The sequence below is a fragment of the Phaseolus vulgaris genome, chromosome 3 (assembly GCF_051622355.1).
Source record: "Phaseolus vulgaris cultivar YP4 chromosome 3, ASM5162235v1, whole genome shotgun sequence".
Taxonomy (NCBI): domain Eukaryota; kingdom Viridiplantae; phylum Streptophyta; class Magnoliopsida; order Fabales; family Fabaceae; genus Phaseolus; species Phaseolus vulgaris.
In genome coordinates, this window is record NC_143500.1 from 11848022 (window position 1) to 11867487 (window position 19466).

The following is a 19466-nucleotide window of genomic DNA, read 5'->3' on the forward strand; positions in this document are numbered from 1 at the left end:
TTTATCTAAACTCGTTAAATCAAAATAACAATCAATCAATCTCTCTATAATTACCAAAAATATTTCTATTATCATTTAAGGTTTCACTAAAATAAGTATTAAATAAAAATATAATTTCCTTTCAAAATAAATAATTAAAAAGAAAAAATACTAATAATATGTTATGATTACTAAAATATAACCTATAATAGTATTTAAGATTTAAATAAATTAAATAATAAATAGTTTTTTGGAAAGTATTTCTTAAAATATATTAATGTAAATTATTCTCGATTAGTTTCTTTCTACTCTATTTGAAATTTGATTAATGATATATAAAAATGAACGTATGGAAAGTTAAGATTACCGTTTCATATTGTTTATATTTAACAATAAAATTTAATACAATTAAATCGATTCACTCAACAAATATCCTGAACTTGTTATTAAAATATTAGTATATTCTATTTTTTTATCATTTTTTAAAATTTGCAATTATCATTTTTTAAAATTAGTTGTTATCATGTTAATATAAATTTTAAGTAACAGCATAAACTCAAACAAAAACGCATCCCCTAACGCGATTGTGTTCACATCTTTATTTTATTCTGATATTTTATTTTATTAAACTAAAGTTTAATTATTATTAGTTTTTATTATTCTATATTGATTTTAAATTTAATATTTATTTATATAATTTATTTATCTTTTATATTTTTTATTTGGATTTGAGATATTATTTAAAGATATAAAAATGAAGAAATTGGGTATAATAGAATTTTAAGTTCGAAACAAATAAAATCATGAGAGATATTCAGTTTTAACTCTATAAAATAAAACAAACTGATTTTAGATATTTTACTTGAAAAAGAAAATATCTATGAAGAAATATTTTCTATAAAGTTATAGAAAAATATAATAATTTATTTTCTCATTATACTCCTAACTATTAATTTGCATAAATTACTATTATTTTTTAACTTAATTACGTATTTATAAATATACCAATTTTAGGTAATAAATCTAAATTTTCATAGCATTATATTATTTAATGTCATACTATTTAACATTAATGCATTCTCGTTTAATGTAAAAATTAATATAAATATTTAGTATTTAAGATTTACCCCCACTTTCTGTTTTAGAATATATATATATATATATATATATATATATATTAATTCTCACCGGTAATTTTTAATAATAATTGCAATAAAAGATAAATGAAAAGAAAGAAATTGTTTTTTTCTGTGAAAAGTAAAAAAATGTTTGAACGAGAAGAAAGATGAGAAGAGAGAAGTAGTCATAGCAAGCAGAAACGGACTCAAAACGCGTTTATGAACAACAACTCAAGTCATTCCAACCCAAACAATAAATATAGAACGAAGAAACAAGGAAACACACTGTCCCAGAAGGTTGAGAAAAGCACCAGCTATATATACAGCAGTGCCACTCTGTTTTTCCATATCAAACAAAAAAAAATCCCTCTCTCTCTCTCTTCTCATTCTTCCAATTTCTCGTGTCTTCTTCTATCAAACCCTTCTCTTTTCTCTCTTTCAACAATCAAAAATTTCAGAGAGAAAGGAAAAGAGGGTGTGTGCTTTTGAGTTTGATCTAGAGCAGCTAGGTCAATGGGGAAGCTAGTGGAGATTATTGACCAAGGGGTCAGGATTGCGGCAAGGTTTCACTCTAATTGCCCCCAAACAGGCCGCAAGTACTACCACCCTCCATCCCTCTCCGACAACCACGCCCACCACTCCCATGCCGCTGCCAACGTCGCCGGCGGAGTCAAAGAGGATGCAATTGCTAGGAATTTTGACATAATTCTTTGTTCTGTTTGACAGAACAGAACCATTCTTTTTATTTTCTTTATTGTTCTTTTTGGTAGCTAGGCAATACATTCATGTATTAGTGAGTTCAAGTTAATTCCATCTTGAAATTTAGAGACTTCACTACCCTTTATTTGTATTACTTGCTGATTCCTATTCATTTTATTTTGATATCAAGAATTTTGCTATACAATCTGTAAACAGGTCAATATAAACTCTTCCCCTCCAATAACAAAGAATTTTTTTTTATCAGTATCCTCAAAGGAATACAAAACCTTGTGTAATAGGTATTAGTTAAGTGCAATTTTTCCATAACCACACCAAGATTTGAACCCAGATAAAGGTTTCTTAAAGTTGAAACATTTTCATTCTGAATTGAAATACAAGCTCAGGTTGTAATGGTCAGAGTTGCTTTAGGTTTTAGAAAAAATAGGACATTGTTGCAATTGTTAAAATCTGTTGAAAGTTCATGTAAGTTGTCTGATGTGATGATAATGATAGTACTTGGGCGTCTGCAGAAATGTTTACAGCTGTATATCCTTGTTTGAGCTGAAAAGAACTGCTTCTCTTACAACTCCATGTCTCTGTCCAGCATAATAAAGGCAGTTGAATGTTCTTCCCGAGGGTGTTTTGTGTGTGTGCCTAGTGCCTGCCTACTGTTCGAGCGTGGAAAAAATATTGTTGAAAGGGTCTTCAATTTTTTGCATGCTTGACCTTGATGAGAAAGTTCAAACACTCCAACAGCTGCTAACCCACAATTACTTGAAGTTCCTCACAACAAGGTTATTGTTTGAGAACTTTCGTTATCATCTCAATTTTACTCTATTGCCTGGAAGAAAATAGAGTAAAAAGAATTTCTTAGATGATACTGAAAGTTAAAATCTGTTGAAAGTTAATCTCAATTTTACTGTGATATGCCTCTTTCCCCTTCCTTGCTGATAGTTGAATATATTGGTCATGTTCTTATTGCAAAACGGACAATCAGTGTTTCCAGTCATCACAATTACTAGAAGAGGGTTTTTAGTTCTTATTTTTATATTTATGGCCGGATGTTTATTTGTCAATATCTAAACTATAGTTGTAATGACAAAATTGCCTTGGGAAATAACTATAGCAGGCTAGGTGTAATGTGATTGGAGCAGAAATAGATGACTAATAGTGTTGCATTATCACTAAATTCTTCTACTGATATAGAGGACTAAGGACTAAGCTTTTAAATTTGTAGCAACTCATTTCCTCACTTCCTCTCCACATGCAAAGTATTGTGACATTTTGAGGGCCATGTTTCCTCACCACTTCTTTCCATGTTTGCCACCTATGTAGTGGGTAGATACATGAGGTCATATCGTGACACCTTAGAGAGATATAATCATAACATATATAATAATAAAATATAGTATTTGTTATATATTGATGTTTTTAAATTAATGGTACAAAATTAACACTATGTTTATGTTTGGATCAGTTCATATTATGTTTATGTGAAAAAAAAAAGTTTCATTCTTCTTTATTTGGATCCACGGTTATACAGGCAAATCTGAGCTTAAATTTACTAGGGTCATTTGTTTTCGGATCTTCTCTCATGAGCAAAGAAAGCAAACAAGATGGAAGTCATCGAAATACTCTTTGCTACTCTGCATGCATGTGAAATCTGGATACACTCAGATGTCTTGAAACCGTTGAAGCGAGTATAGGAACTGAGTGAAATCAATTAGCATGTAACATAAAGAGAAGAATCGATTGAGTATGTTGTTTTACCTCAAAATCAATTTCCAATCATCACATATTGACTTCAGAATTGAAAGTGCATTTTTTTTTAGTTCAAAATCAATTTGCATGCATTACATTCTGAATTGAAAATCGATTGCGTATGTTGTTTAAGTTCAAATCGATATGCATGCACTTTATGAAGCAAAAATCAATTTTGTTGAGTATAGAGAGTTGAAAAATGATTTTGTGGTGTGTTTAAGTGCACACATAATTAATTAGGACATGATTTAAGAATTTTACATATTTCAAATTTTTATTTAAATAAGACTTTAAATATTTAGGCTTTGTATTTATTTAAAAATTGAATACTTTAGAAATTTTATATATCTTATATATTTATTTAAATAGAACATTAAATATTTAGTATTTGTATTTATTTAATATTTTAAATATTTTAAGAATTTTATACATTTATTTAAATAGAACATTAAATATTTAAGATTTTTATTTATTAAGATTTTGAATATTTTAGGAATGTTATATATTTAAATAGAATATTAAATATTTAGGATTTGTATGTATTTAAGATTTTGAATATTTTATATTTTTATTTAAATATAACATTATATATTTAAGATTTGTATTTATTTAAGATTTTGACTATTTTAGAAGTTTCAAATTTTGACTATTTTGACATTATATATTTAATATTTATATTTATTTTAGATTTATTTATTTTAAATATCTTAGAAGTTTTAAGATTATGTTTCAAATTTTTATTTAAATAGGACATTAAATATTAAATATTTAGAATTTGTATTTATTTAAGATTTTGAATATTTTTGACTTTTATATATTTCATATTTTTATTTAAACAGAACATTAAATATTTATGATTTGTATTTATTTAAGATTTTGAATATTTTAGAAATTTTATATATTTCAAATTTTATTTAAATAGGCCATTAAATGTTTAGGATTTGTATTTATTTAGGATTTTAAATATTTTAGAAATTTTATATATTTTAGAATTTTATTTAAATAAGACATTAAATGATTAGGATTTTTTTTATTTAGATTTTGAATATTTTTTAAATTTTAATTTTATAGGTTTCTAATTTTTATTTAAATAGGACATTAAATATTTAAGATTTGTATTTTATTTTAGATTTTAAATATTTTAAAAAATTTCTATATTTCAATTTTTTATTTAAATAGAACATTCAATATTTAATATTTTGAATATTTTAATAATTTTATATTTTATTTAAATAGGACCTTAAATATTTTGGATTTGTATTTATTTAAAATTTTGAATAGTTTAGGGATTTTAGATTATTATTTAAATAATACATCAAATATTTTGAATTTGTATTTATTTAAGATTTTGAATATTTTACGAATTTTATATATTTCAAACTTTTATTTAAATAGGACTTTAAATATGTATGATTAGGATTTATTTAGGATTTTTAATATTTTATAAATTTTTAATATTTTAAATTTTTATATAAAAAGGAATTTAAATAATTTGCAGAATTTAAATCAACTCAAATATACGCATAAAATCATTTATATTTAATTTTTATAAAAAATGTATTACAAGAATAAAATTGTAAACTTACATTTAACACCTAAAAAATTCTAAATTCCTTTCAACCATTACATCAGTCACAAGCTCCAGTAAACATTTCTCACATGACATACTTCAATCTAAACACACTCACTTTCTTCACATTTTCCTATCATTAAAAACACTTTAACGATGGTTAAAAAAACCATATAAAGACAATTTAGAAATCGTCATTATTTCGGATGTGTTATAAATAAGTTGTTTATAACGACAACGCCAAAATGATCGTTATAAAAGAATATTATCAACACATAAAGAATTATCGTTATTTTGGCATATAAATAACGGAAAAAAAATCTATTTTTAAAGACGGCTCCAGGTGGAGTCATCATTATAAAGATATTTTTCTTTTAAAAAACAATATTTTAAATTTTTATATAAAAAGGAATTTAAATAATTTGCAGAATTTAAATCAACTCAAATATACGCATAAAATCATTTATATTTAATTTTTATAAAAAATGTATTACAAGAATAAAATTGTAAACTTACATTTAACACCTAAAAAATTCTAAATTCCTTTCAACCATTACATCAGTCACAAGCTCCAGTAAACATTTCTCACATGACATACTTCAATCTAAACACACTCACTTTCTTCACATTTTCCTATCATTAAAAACACTTTAACGATGGTTAAAAAAACCATATAAAGACAATTTAGAAATCGTCATTATTTCGGATGTGTTATAAATAAGTTGTTTATAACGACAACGCCAAAATGATCGTTATAAAAGAATATTATCAACACATAAAGAATTGTCGTTATTTTGGCATATAAATAACGGAAAAAAAATCTATTTTTAAAGACGGCTCCAGGTGGAGTCATCATTATAAAGATATTTTTCTTTTAAAAAACAATATTTTTAAAGACGGTTCCATCTATATATGTTTTTTTTAAATATTTTATATTATATATATTCACCCTAATCTTTCATAAAATATCGAATTTCTAGAAAATAAATAAAGGCATATAATATCATAATTTAAATATGAAAAATACGTACAATAAATTAAGTATAGGTAACATTCTACAAAAAGTTCTATAAATATATGAAAAAAAATTGTGTCATTCTAATAATTTATCTATCCTAAGGAGTTATATATGGTTACTAAATATTTTGATCATGTTGTCATCACATACTCCAATGCTTGCGAATCTAGCAGTTGTGGGTCATTGAAAAACTGTGACATTTAAATTTTTTTTGAATTAGTCATGAATAATAAAACCCAAATTTAAAGTATTTTTGTATTGAGGTATTACCTGATCTCAACCTCTATTAGTTCCAGCTCACACAATAGTCAACATCCACTGCATAACATAGTAACTACACTCATAACTTCCAGATTGCCTATTGCACTCAAAATAAATGTTATTAAATGAATAAATGAGACATGTTAAAGTGACTGAACAAATATACTTTAAATACCTTAAGCTGCATTCAAATGAGTTTTTTTGCGTTTGCAGTTCCCCTCCCACTCAACATGTTATATCCAGAATAAATACTGAAATAATAAGATTTCATGTTAAAACACATAATATTATATAATGTATAAGTAATAATAAGTGTTAAATAAAATTGTCGTACCTATCTTTAATGTGTTTAAAATAGTTAGGGGGTTTCTTTATGCAAGGAGCAAAACCATGCAGTGATATGTTTTTGAACATATATGATCAATAGTTTTCAATGACGCCTATATAACAAATCAGTTAGTTTCTCTTATTTTAATAATTTAATATAACTTATTTAATAAATATGGACTTACTCATGGATATACAGAGCAAAATAAATTCTTTTTCCTCCATTCTTTAAGGCAGTGGTGATGTATGTTTGTGTTTTTGACTTCTTGTTTCCAAGTGATTGATGAGTTAAGGGTCTAAAAACCCATATGTATATTGTTTCCCCTCATTGAAGCATAATCCACAAATGTACCTAAATTTCAATAAGTTAGTATTAATATTTATAATAAATCAAAAGTATAAAGATTTTAATAATTGAACTTACATGATTCATAATTGCAGAACTGTTATGTTAATCTCTTTATTTTCGGATGCAAGGTCCAACAAATCAGACATGTGAAAGTACAACGGTACATCATTGTGCCTTCCAAAAACATTGACATCCCATGGAACCTCTACGACGGTTGTATCTAAAGTTGTAGAACCTTCCACCAATGCTGCCACAGGATCATTAATGGAGAAATTTGTCTTCTTTTGCAGAGACAATTTTGTCTTAGGTTCGTGCTACTTATCAACAAATAAACAAATAATTAAATTTAGAATGTCTCTGCTACAATTGTCACCTCTGATGTCGGCACAGGAACTGCAACATCACTATAAAGGACCTTCTCCACCGTGACCTTTATCAAATTAGAAGGAAAAGGAACATTGTGTAACATTGTGATCCCTTCATAACACTTACCTAGGGCAAAGAATCGGATGGAAGAATCATAATCAACATATAACTCACATTGGCTAGTTGAACCAAAGTCATCCCCCGATAGATCAATCGTTGAACAACTTCCTTTAGTGTTGACTTTCTTAGTAGGAAGCGGGTCATTTTGTACCATAGTAGGTGGTTGCTGCGAGAGTCTTAAACCTTCCCACTGCTTTTCAAACTCCTTGTCCCTCCGCTTATTAAACTCCTCCATTAAGCTTTCTTTAATCTCTTGTGTTACCTCAGCCTTTATATATTGTCGTAATTGTAGCAAATACTCATGGCTAGGTTGACTGAACGAATGTTCTTTGCTATGTTATGAGGGTCCAAAGTATGACCAAATCCCAACCCCATATCCAGCAACACAAACACGTCCAGGGTGCTCAGGTCGTCTGGTAGCAACATTAAGAATATCATCGCTACCATATGGATTAAAAGTCCCCTATGTTGTTTGCTCAACAAGAGAATCCTACAACAAATGAAAAGAAATTATCAAATGTCAACACACTGAATTTAAAATATCACATTGAGAACATATTTCTTACAATTTGTTCAGCTTTTCGTTGTGATTCCTCATAAGTCCATGTGTTTGATGGCTTTAGACGGACACTCTTCCATTTCTCATGTCATAATGGTGGGACAGAGGCTTCAAAGAATCTACACTATTCCTTTCTTCGATATAAGTAGAACATGCTTTAATCTTTTGTTCAAACATCTTATACTCTAACATCTTATAACCACCACGGGATAATAAGTGTGGGGTCTCATTATGTGCCTGATTGGATTTTGATTTCTTCCGAACATCCTATCATCAACATTCAAAAGTTAATAATACGTTAATATAAACTACATCCAAATAAAACAAGTGATATTAATCTGACATTTCTCAATTTCTCGAATCTTCAAAAACTCCTACCGTTAAAAGCTTTTTTCAATCTGCGATATGGGTGGTACTTTGTTAGAAATCTACGATGCCCGAGATACACAATCTTTCTTCCGTGTTTCAACTGCTCATATGATGTCTTCTCTTCACTTATTGGACATGCTTTATGACCTTTTACACTATAACCTGACAATTTTCCATATGCAAGGAAGTCATTGATAATACAAAATAACATTGCATGCAATCAGAAAGATTCATTCTTAAACACATCAAACACATCAACCCCTTCATTCCACAATAATTTCAAATCTTCAATCAATGGATTAAGATAAACATCTATGTCATTTCCATGTTGTTTTAGACCAGAGATCATCATAGATAATAGCATGTATTTGCACTTCATACACAAAGCAGGAGGTAAGTTGTAAATCACTAACAAAATGGGCCATGAACTATGATTACTACTTAAATTTCCAAAAGGATTCATTCTATCAGTAGCTAATCTAAGTCTTAAGTTTCTTGATTCTTTTCCAAATTCAGGAAATTATTTATCAATCTTCCTCCATTGCAAAGAATCAGCTGGATGACAAAGTAGTCCATCACATTTTCTATTATCTGCATGTCACCTAAGTTTTCAGCGTCATCTACATTTGCAAACAAACGCTTAAGCCTTGGAATTATTGGAAGATACCAAACGACCTTAGTAGGAGGACCTTCCTTTGTAAATTCATCATTATATTCTTTTTAACCAACTTTAACTTTATAACATGGCAAACCACACCTAGGACATCTTCTTAAATTACCATACTCATTTCTGTATAAAATACAATCATTAGGACATGAATGTATTTTTCTATATTCCATTCTCATCGGACAAAGAATATTTTTTGCCTCATAATTTCAATTAGGTAATGTATTTCCTCCTGAAAGCATGTCCTTTAGCAATTGAAGTAATTTTGTAAAGCTTTTGTTAGTCCATCCTTTCATTGCCTTCAAATTCATCAACCTTAACATTGTTGATAATCGTGTGAAGTTAATTGAACCAGAATACAAAGGAGTCTCTGCATCATTAGACATATTTCCGAAAATCGCTTGAGCAAAAGATTATGCTCCCACACACGAATCATGTCTTATAATCTATCGTCCATTGGGAAATCAACAAACTCCGAAGCTTGGCGGACACTTGTAAGTGTAACAATTCACCATGCCACGTCCATGTTGTATGATTTTTCAAAAACCCATCACACAAAATATGTTCTCTAATTTTGGAAACATTCAATATTCTTCAATTGAAACAATTCACACAAGGACACCTCATTCTTACTCCGTTATGATTACAAACGACATTACGTTGTGCAAACTGTATGAATTCTTCCACCCCTTTTTCATATGCATCATTTATATGTGGTGCATTAATCCGACACCGATCCATAGAGTTGATCAACTAAGAAAACTATTTAATTCATTATAAACCTAAATCAAAATTGTCAAAAGGTCTTACACCCTTGGACTCGGCATCAACACAAATATTATCTAATTCATTATGAAGCTAAAGCAAAATTGTTGAAGGTCAGACATCCCCGGACTCAACATCAACGCGTTCAACACAAACAAATATTATATAATTCATTATAAAAATTAAATAAAAATTGTCGAATGTCAGACACCCTCGGACTCGAGATTAACATGTTCAATGTATACAAATATTATCTAATTTATTATAAAACAAAATCCAAATTGTCGAGGGTCGGACACCCTCCGACTCCGAATCAACATGTTGCATTCACAAATTAATTAAAAATGTAAAGAGTATTAAAACACTAATAAAAAAAGTAAAGAATATTAAAATACTAATAAAAACTAAAAAATATTAAAACACTAATAAAAAAGTAAAAACTATTAAAACAATAAAAAAATATTAAAACACTAACCTAGCATGAAAAAATGGTGCGGGTGAGCGAAGGCACAAGGGCGACCAGGCAGAGAGGAGTAGCAGCGCGACATAGTAGTGTGCGGTGGCATGACGGAGCAACATGCGGCGTCCTTCGGTGTGTGGGGGCATTGATGGAGAGAGGGAGGGAGGCGGGAGGCAAAGTGGGAGGGAGGGAGGGAGGGAGAGAGGCGGCACACCCTAACACAATGTTTATTTCCAAGGGTGGCACTGTAGTAAAGACAAATGAGAGGGTAACACCCCCGTTTGCTTCAGTGTATAGTTAAAGGTGAGTTGGCGGAGAAAGTGGAGCGTTTTTTGTTTCCTCTCAAGAATGAAGAGAAAAGAGAGAACCCAAAGTTGAAAGCCACGTCATATAGCATAAAAGACCATGGTACCCTTGCTTTTCTTCACTCTATACTTTATGTTACACCAGCCATGCCATGACAAGTGCAACACTGCCTTCATGCACAACGACAACAATGGCACTGTGTACGCATGTTATGCATAAGAGATTCCTACTCTCTTTTGTCGCAGGGAATCTCTTTGACCACACTTGAATACCATCAGTTGGTGAGAGTAGATAGGTCATAATAAAGTGCTCATTCACATATATAAAAAGCATGTTTCTGGGAACTTAAGAATGCACTCAAACAAATTCAAGTTATCCTTACAGACTTTTGCATTGGTTCAATGAGTTTGGAGATGTTCGTGAATTACGAGAGTGGTACAAAAGTGAGTTTGGTATTGCATCTTTGATCTCAGGTTAACATTCATTGAGTTTTGTAACGTACCTAATCGATTATCACTGAAAAACAACACATAACATAATCGATTATGTTGTTAAAAATAGTGGATAATCGATTATGTTAGTGACATAATCGATTATCTGCTCTATGTAAATATAAGCTTAATCGATTATGTTGTAGCATAATCGATTATGCCTCAGAAATATTTGGATAATCGATTATGTGATATTTTTAAGTCAGAGGATAATCAGTTATTTTTATCTTTTTCCAAATTTTCGTATTACGTGATTTTTGTTTTTTTAATCAAATGTGTATGGTTTTCAAGTACAACGTCTTCTTCCTCTAGTTGAATTGTGATATTGTTTTGTTTTTCTTTAAGTATGTGATTTTTTTTTAAATGTATCTTTTTTTTTAAATTTGTGGTTTAAATTTATATTTTGTTTGGATGTTTAGGGTTTTGAAATTTAATTTGTTTAAAATATTTTAAAGTAATTATTTATGTTAATAAGTTTGTAATTTTATATGTGAATTTTTATTTAAAATTCAATAATTATATTACTAAATTTACTATCCCGTTAAGTTTTTATCTAATTTATTATTACTTTTTTGAAAAAAAAATTTGATGAAATATAAATTTTTATTTTATTTGACATTAATTTAAATTACAGATATGAATATGTTTTTTTAAAATATTATTATTGATAAAAATGTTTTTTTATCTTTTTTATGAAAATTAATTATATAAATTATTTTAAAATAGAAATATTAAGATAGTGATGAAATTTATATGATTATTTAGATTATTTTAATTGAATTCATAAATTAAATATATTTATTACTAGGAATCCATTTAAATAAATGATTTTTTAGAGTGTCATATAAAATTCATTTTAAATATAACGCAGTGCTTAATTATTGTTACTATTTTATTAGCTCAAATGTTTGTTACAATTAAATTTAAAAATTATTCTGCTTATATTTATTGTTATTATAATGGTTACCAATATTATTATTTTTATTGCTATCACGTTTTTTTTATTCTTATTCTTTTATCTTATAAATCTTAAATTTACAAACGTTCATGTTGAGGAATAATTGCATGTTTAATTGTTTATCAAAAAAAAAATTTTATTTAAAATTAATATTTTGAAAGAATGGAAATATAAACTGTATATTTATTTAGATATTATACAATTTCATATACTAATTAAGTTAAAATTGAATTATAGTGTTTAGATTATTATTTATATAAATTAATTTTATTTTATATAAATTAAGTTATGAACAATTCATTTTTTTTATATAAGGTCATAATTTCATTATCCATGGCATCATTTTTGAAAAGTTAAAGAACCCGTAAGGATAAAACTCTAGTAGAACATCATGTCGTTCCTCCTATCCAAGGAACAAGAGTTGAAGAAGTTCTTGATTATTCAAGATACTTTAGTATAAAACGTCAAATGATGGTTATGAAAAAATGTTTCACAACAGACCAATGTTATCACCAAAAGCTATGCATTTTTCATTTTTTGTTGCACCGGGGTTTCAATTCCAGAACCATCTGAATTTCCAAGGATTACAACATTTTTCTTGGAATGAAATTTCCGTACTATGAGAACTTGGTGAGAGTATTTTATACAAATCTAAATATCACACCTATTGGTGACCTTTTTCTATTGAGATTTGCTCAAACCAAATACACATAATACAAATGGATTGGATGAACATTGCAAATCTCAGGTATGATGGCGTTAAGTTAACCCCTAGAACGATCCCTGGGGGAGTAAATTTTGATCGAGCACTGACGTTATCAACCATGATTCGTGAAGAGGTACAAGGTCAAAATGTCAGAAATGTAGGTAGTCTGAATATGAGTGACAAACTAATACATTACACATGGATGCACATGTTCTGCCCTCGTGGCAACAACTTCTCACAACTATTGAATGAAGACATTTTCATGTTGTGGTGCATCAAAAATAATATATTGATTAATTAGCCTCATTACATCATGCAACACATGATGAAATGTTAGGATAACAACATGCCTATGCCGCATGGCATTTTGATAACACGAATCACGCAGGTGTATGGCTTTGACTTGTCAAATGATGTAGCAATAATGCTAGGATGTAATCATTACTTTGGGAAAAAGAGTATGAGAAAATGAAATATATTACAGGTCAATGGTGTATGACAACTTGGTAGGTCTGACCAAACAGATGAAGAAGATGATGAAGACCTTGAATTGGTAGAAGAAAATATTCAAGGCGGTCAACTTGAGCCCGCAATCCCTAATCAAACCGAAATGTTAACCCAAATTTGGGACAGAATGCAAAACATCTAAGAAAGTATGAGGAACCTGAATACCCGTGTTGACAAGGTTGATCAAAGGATGAAACAAATTGAGGATACTTTGAATGACATTAAATGTCATCAAGGCCATTGATTGTTTTATCATTATGTTTTTTTTAGGGTTTAGGGTTATTTTTCATGTTGAACATTCATGAATTGTTACTTTTATTTTTCACGTTGAACATTGAGATGATATTTAATATTAAGGTTTTAATGGTAGTTTTCATGATACTTATTTAGAGAATGATATTGTTTTGAATGCAACTTTTTTAACATTTAATTTATATTATGCATAAATCAAATTTAGGCTCCATTACCTTTATTGGAGAATCAAGGCCATTACTTTATATATATATATATAATTTAAAGAATCATAAATAATATTAAAATTATCTAAATACATTAATTTAACTAAATAAATAAATTAATTAATAAATTGAAAAATAATATAATTATATTTAAATTTTATATTTATTTATTTATTTGAATTCTAAATTATTTTTATTCTTTTATTTATTATTGAAATTTTAAATTATTTTAATTAATTAAAATGTGCACAAAATTAATTATAATTTATTTATTCTTTTTTATACACAAGGGTAAATTTGTAATCTTACACTTTACACAATTAAAAATAATTCAAAATATGTTTACAACCATCACATGACTCACATATTTCAATAAACTTTCCTCACACATCCATTTTAACATACTCCAATCCAAACACCCCCAACTTTCTTCACACTTCTCAAATCTTCACACTTCCACTTCCCCACACCCACAATTTTCCACTCCTCAATCCAAACATAAGGATGTGTTTGGATTTTGGAGGGAATGTGTTAGGATTTGAGGGAGTAGATGTGTGAGGATGTGAGAGGAAAATGTGAAAAAAACGAGGATGTTTGGACTGAGAATTTGAGTGATGTGATGCCTCTGAGGAGATTTTGAATTTTTTTTAAAGGTGTAAAATGTTACTTTACAAATTTGTCTTTGCTTATTAAAAAAAATTAATAATGAAATGGAGTTATTTTTGTTTAGAATGGATTTCTTAAAAATTATATTTAAAAAATAAATATATATTAGTATAATTTAAAAATTATAATTAGAAAAAAATATATGTATTCAACAAATTAAATATAAACAAAACTTCAAATAATTTCTTAAAATATTAAACATGTACTATAAAATTAAAAAATAAATAAGATCTTATATAAATAAAAAAAATATTATTTTTAATATTAAAAATCTTGTAGTCATGAAAAATAAAAAATACCACAACAACAAAAATATAACGTAATTAACAATAGAAAAGAATTTCATAAAAAAATTATAATCAAATAAATTATAACTCATAAACATAATAATTATACACAAAAATATATTAACATAAACACAACAATAAATTAAATAAAAACAAAACTTCAAGTAATTTCTTAAAATATTAAACATATATTGTAAAATTGGAAAATAAATCACATCTTATATAAATAAATAAAAAATACTATTTTTTAATATTAAAAAACTCTACAGTAATGGAAAATAAGAAATACTATATCAGTAAAATAAATGAGGGTAAATTCGAAAATAACACATGTTGACATGGCTTTCACTCTACATCTCTTCATTATGAGGGATATTTATTGTTCACAAGTATATCCTCTCCTTCTCCTTCCCACAAAACTTCTTTGTCTGTGAACAGTACATCCACAAAAGCAAACAGACCCTAAGGGTTGGGCGCGGTGTGTTGATGGAGAACGCACGACAGAAGAGAGAGTGACGGGGTTGAGTGGCACTGGGCAGCGGAGAAGAGCGCGCAAGGGAGGTCGGGTTGAGTGCACAGGGGAGGCGGGATGGAGGTTGTAAGGGCGACGCGAGGGAGAGTGAGGAGGAAGAAGATGAAGTGAGTGTTGGGAAAAACGGGTAATTTTCCCACTAAAACAAAACCCTAACAGAGCTACCCGACAAATAATATTGAATAAATAAAGCGGAATAATAAAAGAGATAAAGAGGAAAAAACACACCAGAAAATTGTTAACGGAGTTCGGCCAATTTAGCCTAATCTCCGAGCACGGCAAAAACAACTCGCTTTTATTATTATGGGAGAAGATATTACAAATTGAGATATTTAACAGTGAAGGAGGAGCGTTTAATTTATAACCCTCAAACCTCCTTCCCAAACAATGAACCCACCGATGTGGGACTCGGGATTAAGCCAAAATCAACAAATCTCCACCTTGGCTTAATTTCAAATCTCACCTAATACAAATCTTCACAAAACATAACAAAACACAAACTTTGCAGTGCTTCAAATTTGCACCTCCGGGCGCCAACTTCAAATGTGCAAGATATTAACCAAGTATAAACAATGTTCAAACTTGGCCCTTGTAACCACCTTGGTGAGCATATCTGCAGGATTCTCCGTAGTGTGAATCTTCTAGAGAACAATCTCCTCTTCTTCGAGAATTTCACGCACAAAGTGATAACGAACATCAATGTGTTTCGTCCGTGCATGAAAGACTTGATTCTTTGCTAAATGAATAGCACTCTGACTGTCAGAATATAACTCAAGTTGTTTCTGACCAACTCCCAAGTCTTTAAGCAACCCATGAAGCCAAATTGCTTCCTTCACAGCCTCTGTAATCGCCATATACTCTGCCTCTGTCGTAGACAAAGTCACCGTATACTGCAAGGTAGACTTCCAACTAACTGACGCCTTTGCTAAAGTAAACAAATAGCCAGTTGTAGATCGTCGCTTATCCAAATCACCTGCATAATCAGAATCACAATATCCAACTATGCATTGACCAAGTGATTCATCTTGCTCAAATGTCAATCCAACATCTAAGGTATTTTGGAGGTACCGTAGAATCCATCTCACAACTTGCCAATGTCCCTTGCCCGGATTATGCATGTACCTGCTAACAACACTCACAGCCTGTGAAATATCTGGTTTTGTACACACCATTGCATACATCAAGCTTCCAACTGCATTTGCATATGGGACTTTCGCCATGTATTCTCGTTCTTCATCAATCGTCGGAGATAAACGACTACTCAATTTCAAATGAGGAGCAAGTAGGGTACTTACAGGTTTTGTATCTTTGTGTATAACAAAACGTTATAGTACCTTCTGCAAATACTGCTTCTGTGACAGCCAAAGTTTTCCCCTCGCTCTGTCCCTGTTTATCTCCATGCCGAGAATTTTCTTGGCTTCCAAATCCTTCATCTCGAACTCTTTACTCAACTGAGCCTTTAACCTGTCAATCTCAACTTGGCTCTTTGCTGCAATCAGCATATCATCAACATATAAGAGTAAGTAAATGTAGGAACCATCTTCAAGTCTGCGCAAATACACACAGTGATCATATTTGCTTCTCTTGTACTTCTGATCCTTCATGAACTTATCAAATCGTTTGTACCACTGTCTTGGAGATTGTTTCAGTCCGTACAACGATTTGCTAAGTTTACAAACCCAATCTTCTTGACCATCAACCTTGTATCCTTCTGGTTGAGTCATATAGATTTCCTCCTTCAAATCACCGTGTAGGAACGCGGTCTTTACATCAAGTTGAGCAAGCTCCAAATTCAATTGTGCTACCAAGGCCAACAAAATTCGAATGGAGGAATGTTTAACAACTGGAGAAAATACCTCATTATAATCAATTCCCTCCCTCCGAGCAAAGCCTTTAGCAACCAACCTTGCCTTGTAGCGAACATCTTCTTTATTAAGAAATCCTTCTTTCTTTGCAAATACCCATTTGCACCCAATTACCTTCTTACCTTTTGGTAATTGTGCCAGCTTCCACGTCTTGTTCTTCTTCAAAGACTGCATCTCCTCTTCCATCGCACCTGCCCAATTACCACTCTCTGAACTCATAATGGCTTCTGGGTAAGTGGATGGAATGTCATCAACAACTGGAAGTGCATAGGCAACCATATTCATGAAACAAGCAGGCTTCTGAATATCTCGTCTCTATCTTCTAACTGCAATTGGTGCTGATTGCTGTTGAGATTCTTGGGTAGGAACATCTTCCTCATCTAACTCTTCTTCTGCCATAGGAGAGTCACTTGTGGTATTTCGTGTTGGGATCACCACTGTCGGCTCAAACTCCACCTGCTTCCGGGCACACTCCACCTGTTGTGGAGTACTATCAGCTCCTTCTGGATTTACCTTCTTTAACATGGAAGATTCATCAAAGGTAACATCTCTGCTGATAATCGTCTTCTTTGCCTCTAGACACCACAAACGGTATCCCTTCACTCCAGGACTAAAGCCCATGAAAAGAGCCTTCTTTGCCCGTGGATCCAACTTTGATTCAATCACATGATAATATGCAATAGAACCAAAAACATGCAAAGAATCATAATCAGTTGCAGGTTTTCCAGACCATACCTCTAACGGGGTTTTGCCATCTATAGCAGATGATGGCAAACGATTGACGAGATGTTGAGCGTATGTCACAGCCTTAGCCCAAAACTCTCTGCCTAACTCAGCATTAGACAACATACAACGAACTTTCTCCACAAGTGTCTTGTTCATACGCTCTGACACCCCATTCTGCTGTGGTGTTTTTCTAACAGTGAAGTGCCAAACTATGCCACAATCTTGGCATACCTTCAAGAACGGATCACTCTTGTATTCTCCTCCATTGTCTGTTCGGAGAACCTTAATCTTCCTTCCTGTCTGGTTTTCAGCTTGAGTTTTCCACTTAAGGAAAATTTCAAGCGCATCATTTTTGTTCTTCATAGTAAACACCCAAACTCTCCTGGAAAAATCATCCACAAAAGTGACAAAATAATGTCTACCTCCAATTGACGGAGTCTTAGCAGGTCCCCACACATCTGAATGCACATAATCCAGAATACCCTTGGTATTGTGAATTGCAGTGCCAAACTTCACTCTTCGTTGTTTTCCCAGAACACAATGCTCACAAAATTCAAGTTTGCAAGCCTTCGTACCTTTCAACAATCCCTGCTTGGTAAGAATTTGCAAGGATTTCTCTCCAGCATGTCCCAACCTCATATGCCACAACTTCGTTGCCTCTGCATCCTTCTTAGAACTAGAAGTTGTTGCCACTACTGTCCCCACCACTGTACTACCTTGGTAGTAATACAAATTGTTCTTCCTCACGCCTTTCAACATCACTAGTGCTCCTGAAGTTGCTTTAAGAATTCCATCTCGCATCGTCACAACCAGGCCTTTAGATTCTAAAGCCCCCAATGAGATGAGATTCTTCTTCAACTTTGGCACGTACCGTACATCCCGCAAAATTCTGGTGGATCCATCATGATTCCGCAGCTTGATTGAACCTATCCCAGTTGTCTTACATGGATGATCATTACCCATGTAAACAACCCCGCCATCAAGTTCTTGAAATTCAAAGAACCAATCCCGAATGAGACACATATGATAGGTACAACCTGAATCCAATATCCACTCATCTGGATACGATAATGCTGAAAGCGAGACAATTAAATATATATCTGATTCCACATCACTTTTGCATTCTGCAACATTTACATCTTGTGGAGTCTTCCCTTTCTTCTGCAGTTTTTTACAGTTTTTCTTCCAGTGTCCTTTCTCATGACAGAAAGCACACTCATCTTTGGCAACGGCTCGACCTTTAGACTTAGACCTCCCTCTTCTCCCCTTTGTCAGGCTTTGCTGACGACCTCTTGCCATTACAAACTCAAAATATAATATTCAATATTACAAATAATTTCAAACAACCCAAGGGCGAACCTTCGGCTCTTGATACCACTTGTTGGGAAAAATGGGTAATTTTTCCACTAAAACTAAACCCTAACAGAGCTACCCGATAAATAATATTGAATAAATAAAGCGGAATAATAAAAGAGATAAAGAGGAAAAAAACACACCAGAAAATTGTTAACGGAGTTCGGCCAATTTAGCCTAATCTCCGAGCACAGCAAAAACATCTCGCTTTTATTATTAAGGG

The 19466-nt window shown here is 30.9% G+C and overlaps 1 pseudogene; it reads right to left on the minus strand.

Annotated features, from left to right (window-relative positions):
- Window positions 1–8716: 8716 nt before the first annotated feature.
- On the minus strand, window positions 8717–9405 carry LOC150028682 (uncharacterized; annotated as a pseudogene).
- Between the last annotated feature and the right edge of the window lie 10061 nt (window positions 9406–19466).